General features: G+C 38.3%; 1 long non-coding RNA gene across 2 annotated transcripts; it reads right to left on the bottom strand.

Annotated features, from left to right (window-relative positions):
- Nucleotides 1-6,257: 6,257 nt before the first annotated feature.
- On the bottom strand, nt 6,258-6,956 carry LOC129424145 (uncharacterized). 2 transcript variants are annotated; one of them, XR_008637974.2, is made up of 3 exons: nt 6,822-6,956; nt 6,685-6,749; nt 6,258-6,619 (listed from the first exon to the last, which is right to left on the bottom strand). It is a non-coding gene; the product is annotated as an uncharacterized lncRNA (long non-coding RNA). The 2 variants fall into 2 exon arrangements; XR_012369399.1 differs by having other exon boundaries at nt 6,685-6,956.
- Between the last annotated feature and the right edge of the window lie 292 nt (nt 6,957-7,248).

Raw genomic sequence — 7,248 nt, 5'->3', positions numbered from 1 at the left:
ATCTTCCTGTTTTCTGTATCTGTTAATCTGTTTATCTGTTACCTGCATCTGCCTTTGTTTTTGACCTGTGCCTGTTCCTGGATCTTGTGATTGAACTCTGCCTGCCCTGATATACTGCCTGTTGTTTGGATTCTGATTGTGGATTGCCCTACTGGATATGTTTGCGGGCCCTTTTGGGATTTTACTCAATAAACACCTTTTGCACATGGATTCACCTTTTCTCCGCTTTCTTTATGCAACACCCGTTACATTTCTCTTTTAAGTACCTACCTACTATCTCGTCATCTTTTTTAGTTAACAAGTTTGAGAGTCTAGTATGGTGATTCTCATGAAGTTTTTTACTAACTGTAGTAAAACGCCTGTTCTTGTTGGACTCAGGGCTTAAAGGGAAAAAAAATCCTGAACCTGAACTTTCTCTGGCTGAACCAGGACTTTTACCAAGCCCGTTTTTTTCTATTAACCAATTCTATGAGCAACAGCACAGTCATATTTCCAATGCATTAACAACTTATTGTGCCAAAAAACTATGCAAAAACAAGCTCCATGTTTCGGAAGTTTACTGCACCAAGTGCCTAAAGCAGGGGTCTCAAACTGGCTTTGGGTCATTTCTGAGATGGACATCTTGTCGGAGGGCTGTAGAGCTATTTTAACATAAAAACATAATATTATTTATATGTACTGCATTTAAATTCTATTATTAAACACATAATAATACATATAAACAGTGCTTTCAATCTATTTTATACTTTATTTATAAGAGAAGTAAGTAAATCTTTTCTACACCTTATCTTAAATTAATAAATATAATAATAATTAAAACTGCAAGCAGTGATGGAAGGGCCCTCGCACACATGACACCACCACGCCGTGGCATAAGAATTAAAGGGGACAGTTGTAAATTTAAGCATGTAAACATAGGTGAACCATTTAAAAGTGTCGTATAATGTGCCACATTTCCTGTTGCTAATTACAAATGACAGCGAGGTAGCATCGTGTAAGATAGCATGAGAGAGAGAGAGAGAGAGAGAGTGAGCGAGTGTGTGTGAGTATGAGTGACTACATGTAAATATTGGCACGTAGATGTGTTCAGTCCAGGACTCTTATCAATTATGTGAAGTTTGGGACAAATCCGACATTGCATTATCATTGTAAACATGTTACTTCCTGTTACCAGCTGGCGGCGCTATGACCATAACTGACTAATGGTATCATAAGTGACTATCAGTGATGGGAGTAACGTGTTACTAAGTAACTGTAACTGTAGCTCCACTACTTTTAGCGGTTATGAGCATGTAACGAAGTATTTTTTTAAATCAAGTAACGCAATTACAATTACTTAAATTTAAATGAGTTCGTTACTCGCGTTACTCTATTTTGTAAAAAATAGACAAGACATATCTGACGTCGCAGGACCGTAGTTGGCGGCGCAATGATTAATTACACTTCATCATAGCTGACAGTGCATATAGAATGAACATGAAAAATCTAAACGGGACAACATACCTTTGTTTAAAAAAAGTCATAATCCATCCGTTCTCATGTTTGTAAATTATCTTCACCAAGCAATCGCAGTATGACATCAACTTGCATTTGTAGTCCACAAAGGTAATAAATCTAAGAAATGTTCATATATTCTTAGATGTCTACATCGGCTTCATGGAAGAGAACGATCCGCGTTTGTTGTTTCCACTAAAACAGAGGTCCCCAACCACCGGGTCGCGACCCAGTACTGGGTCGTGGACAAGTTGCCACCGGGTCGCAAGAACGTCCCGAATTTTTTTTATAATAGCCACGTAATAGCTTAATCTGGTATTTTGTACTTTAAGAGCCGACTTCAAATAACATCAATCATTTCCACTTTTGAACAGAGCCGCGCTCTCTCTCTTTTTCTCCGCCTCTCTCTCTCTCTCTACCAGTGCATCAGCGATCACATTGCTGTCATTAGAGTTTGAGCATACAGTACTTCTAAAACACAATCGATCAAAGAATTGTGGAGGTATGACTTTATGAATCATTTGCAAATGTACATCGCAAATGATGTACATACGCGTAGACGTTCAACTGTGTGACAGCGCAAATGACTGAAAAGTAATTATTTTATTCTTCTTTAAAACAACTTCAGAATTATCCATCAATCGTAGCACCATGATCAAAATAAACTATTAGGCTAATAATATTTTAACGGCTACACTTTTAACGTAGGTTTGAAAGGAACCTAAACTTGTCAATCATCATTAATCATGGTAAACGTGAGTCTCTGTGCCTCCACGCCCAGCCGCAATTCTTCTGGTATCTCTCCTCCTTCACTGCATTTTTCTTCTCTTCTGTTACTTGGAATTGGGTCTCGAGCCCGACCAAGATTCGAGCTGCCTTCGAGAACAGCAAGCCAAGTTCGTTTAGGTTCCATTAATTATTAAGACTAAATGGGCAAGCAAACTAGTAAAAACAATGAAAGTAAAAAACAATCCGCCAAAATATGGTTTTATATCTTTAGAAAATATACTATAGCCTAAATAAAGCAATTATTATCCTAATAATTTTCCTAATGCATGGTTGTTATCTTTACTTCCGTTTAAAAAGTACATTTCGAAAAGGAGGATTTTCAGCACGTTTGAACAGCAACTCAGCGACCCCAACCCCCCCCCCAGTCTCACCCCCCGGTCCGCGAAATTTTTTAAAGCTGAAACCGGTCCGTGGTGAAAAAAAGGTTGGGGACCTCTGCACTAAAATATTCGCACTGCGCTGTACACCCGTGTTAAAACTCCATAGTATGTGTGATCTCGCTTTTAGTTTTAGTTTCAGTCTCTCCGTATCCGAACAAACAATCCACTCGCTCTGTGTCCGTCTGACAAAACAATCCACTCGCTCTGTGTCCGTCCGACAAAACAATCCACGTAGCCTACTCCGTTTTCTGATTAAATATCTTCCTTTAATCCTGTGTATCATTTAAATCCAACAGAAAACAAACAATATATGACCAAAGAGCGCAGTCCCTGTGTTCCAATGCAAGGGCTGCACCCTACTAAGCATGCGATAAAAGGTGAACACTCTGCCTTTCAAGGCGCTCAGAAGTTTGCGAAGAGAACTGAAATGAGACGGTCTAACCTTCGGAGGACCCATAATTTGCCTCATCTGCTGCACGCGCACCGCGCCTGTCAGCAGGACACAGCGGAGACGTTTCTAACTTATTAAAATAAATATGAAATCAGAAAAATTATAATTTATTTTAGAAAATATGACATGTTGACACAATTGTCTCCAAGTTTTTAAAGAGACACTACACAATTTTAATACATTATATATTTTTGTAAACATGCAGAATATTTGTCTAAATGATATACATAAATAAACTAAGTTTACATATTAAGATAATTTCTAACAAAAATATTCAATAGTTGAATCTAAAGCAAAATAGGCTCCTACAGTATGTGATATATTAGAGTCTTACGTGTAAAATAGCCCATCCATATCATTTTATTGTTTGACTGTTCAGTACTGTTCATATTTACATTTAAAAAGCAGACATAAAAGTAACTTAAAAGTTGCTTTTCTAAGTAACTAATTACTTTTGATATACGGTAACTGGTACAGTAATTCAGTTACTTTTAAAAGAAGTAACTAGTTACTGTAACTAATTACTAATTTTCAGTAACTTGCCCAACACTGGTGACTATTGACATGTAGATGGATGTGTTCAGTCCAGGACTATATTAATCATGTGAAGTTAGGGAAAGATCAGACATTGCATAATCAGTGTAAACATGTCACTTCCTGTTGCCAGCTGGTGGCGGTATAATCATAAGTGACTATTAACATGTAGATGTGTTCAGTCCAGGACTCTTATTAATCATGTGAAGTTTGGGACAGATCAGACATTGCATAATCATTGTAAACATGTCACTTCCTGTTGCCAGCTGGTGGCGCTATAACCATAAGTGACTATTGACATGTAGATGTGTTCAGTCCAGGGCTCTAATTAATCATGTGAAGTTTGGGACAGATCAGACATTGCATAATAATTGTAAACATGTCACTTCCTGTTGCCAGCTGGTGGAGCTATAACCATAAGTGACTATTGACATGTAGATGTGTTCAGGTCAGGACTCTTAGCAATCATGTGAAGTTTGGGACAGATCGGACACTGTATGCCTGAGTTCCAGCAACTTCCTGTTCATAGCGAAACATCAAACTTTGGCTGGCCAAAACAGACACAAATTTTAATATAGAATCAAATCCTTCGCAATGTAGCATCACAAAAGCCTTAAGATGAGACTCGCCAAATATGATGATGATCCGACGAAAACTGTAGGAGGAGTTAGTTAAAGTATGACTACTGGAAATGAGAAAAACTGAGCCAAAATCTGAGAAATAATTCAAAATAGCTGACTTCCTGTTTGGTGTAGGGCATTGCTCCAAAGATACTTTTTTGTAGGGCTTGTAATAATACATGAGCATACCGAAATTCATACATGTAAGTTAAACACAGTCCAAGGGCTGCTTCATTCAATATTTGAAAGTGGCGCTAAAACATGTTCCTTCAGGTTGCCAGCTGGTGGTGCTATGGCTATAAATGAAAATTGTTATGTAGATGTGTTCAGGTCAGGACTCTTAGCAATCACGTGAAATTTGGGACAGATCGGACATTGTATGCATGAGTTCCAGCAACTTTTCATTGGAAAACATCAAATTTTGTCGGGCCAGAACCGACACACATTTTTACGTAGAGTCAAATCCTTCGCATGGCCAAATCACAAAGGCCTTAAGATGACACTCACCAAATATGAAGATGATCCGACGAAAACTGTAGGAGGAGTTAGTTAAAGTATGACGCCTGGAAATGACAAAAACTGCGCCCAAATCACAAAAATAACTCCGAATAGCTGACTTCCTGTTTGGTTTACGGCTTCGCTCCAAGATACTTTTTTGTAGGTCTTGTCATGCTACAGAAGCGTACCGAGTTTCGTAATTGTACGTCAAACACAGTCCGAGGGCTGCTTCGTTGAAAATTTGTAGGTGGCGCTATAGAGCCATTTTCCCACGCCTAATTCTAAAGCCTACACCACATGTAAATTTTCATCACTCTTGACATCTGTGCAAAATTTCATGAGTTTTTGAGTATGTTTAGGCCCTAAAAAAAGAAAAAAAATAATAATAATAACCCCTTGAAGAACAATAGGGTCCTCACACCCCGGCGTGCTCGGGCCCTAATAATAAATACAAACTTTTTCTATTAAAACCTTGCACTTAACTAACAAATTAAATTCCTGAATACATTTATGAACTATTATAGCCTATACATTTATTTTGGACTTGAATATGTTCGATCTCTGTAAAAATTATTAAATAATTTGCACGTTTCTCCTCATCTTTCCTCTTTTCATAATCTGGGCACTTGGCTTTTTCCTCATCCATAGTTTAATATGTGTTGCATTCACTGTTCTATATAAATGACTGGATTGCGCATAACGTCACAACTGTGAAGCCACCGCGTCGCCATGTTGGTATACCCAAACATTCTATTAAATCAATGGATGTTATCAGATTTTAATGATAAAACATAAGTTTACTAGTCTCTGTTTTTAAATCTGAAGTATCCCTGTACATTATTATAACGCAAACGTCCTAAGCATGTATATAGTTATTTGCTGAAAGTTGTACATTTTGCTTTTTAATCAGTTATTATACATTCAGATTTATTACAGTATCAAATCAGCGGCCAACCGCTGCATATTTAGTATTAATGACAAACATGCTCATTCTGAAATCTAAATAAATAATCATGCTTTGTACTGTATGTGCATGTGTGGCAATGTGGAGCACAAAGGAAACTACAAATTAAAATGTCCGACTACGCCACCCGGAATCTACCGGGAAATTTAACAATAAAGCACGAAGGTTCGTTTGCCATAGATGGGGCGAGGAGGAAGCAACACAAAATTAAAAATATAAAGTCTTTATTTTACATATTTAACAAGAACAAAAATAACAATGATTACCATAAAAATAACAACAACAGACAGGACCAAAAGACAATAGAATTTAAAGTGGAAGCTGGTCAGCAGGGAGCGTGTACCTTACACACCACACTCCAAAAATACCACAGCAACGTTCGTAAAACACTGCAAATTACCAAACAACCCTTGATGAACTTTAGCCCACAACCAACGTCTCTCACTTTAAATACCATTAAAAAAAATACAATTCAACCAAATAACACACATCAAATACAACAATAACCAAAACAAAAGAAACAAAAATAAATCGCAACGATTTATTAAAGCAAACAAAAAATCCACAAACAAACGAACAAAGTTACGGTCAAGTTCATCCCAGCGCGACCAGAGGGACAGACATACAGCAGAGAGTTCAATACGGAATTTCCTTTTCAAAATACCATCCTCACGCAGGCAGATGACCAGGAAACGCAATCACTGCTTTCGAAACACCGGTTCGGTGTAGGTACGTGAACTCAGCCATGGTCGCCATGCGCGTCATGAACGTGCGGTCCAATTAAAATAGGGAATCGAAGCCCAGGCAAGGCAGCAGTGCAGTCATCTCAGACGAGTCAAATTCCGCCCCATTTACTAGGTTGCGGACACCCTGAAGGTGTGCATGTTACCTGCCAGGCACAGAACACTTCATTAAGTTAAAACACACACTAAATAAAGACTATATGCTACATACCAAGAGGGATCCAACATTTCTAAAACACCGCCAGAGCGATGAGACCCCACGGAGCGATCATTATCCTGGCAGCAACATATCACGTTAATTAAAAACATTAATACAAACACGAATTTACGCGTACAGCCAACACTTACCATCCATTCATAAAAACCCGCGTCCATCGAAAGGGCGGTACTGCTGGATGACGCTTAACGTTCACAACCCACTCAGAGCTCTTATAGCCTCTAAAGTGTTCTCTAATTGGTTCGTGGATTTGCCACACGTCAACCAATAACGCTATACGTCATCCTGCTACACATGCAATAATTTGCTAGTTTTGTAATTGTTATCTTTACAAGTTACCTAAACTTATTCAGAGAAATAACGCTGACTGTGCACCTTCTGCCAAAAAACGTATTTATAACGTTACCCGTGTCATTAACAGAATGCAGCAGACACACTCACCCTAACAGTTTTGCGTTTTGGATATTGTCCTGGCAACTAATTAATGAGACTGATAAAGAAATGAGAAACACTGGGGCGGGAGCTGTGTATTGAGAGACGGGGTGGGAGAAGTTTTAA

The sequence above is a fragment of the Misgurnus anguillicaudatus genome, chromosome 5, assembly GCF_027580225.2.
Source record: "Misgurnus anguillicaudatus chromosome 5, ASM2758022v2, whole genome shotgun sequence".
Taxonomy (NCBI): domain Eukaryota; kingdom Metazoa; phylum Chordata; class Actinopteri; order Cypriniformes; family Cobitidae; genus Misgurnus; species Misgurnus anguillicaudatus.
This window is presented reverse-complemented; position numbering and strand designations above follow the sequence as displayed.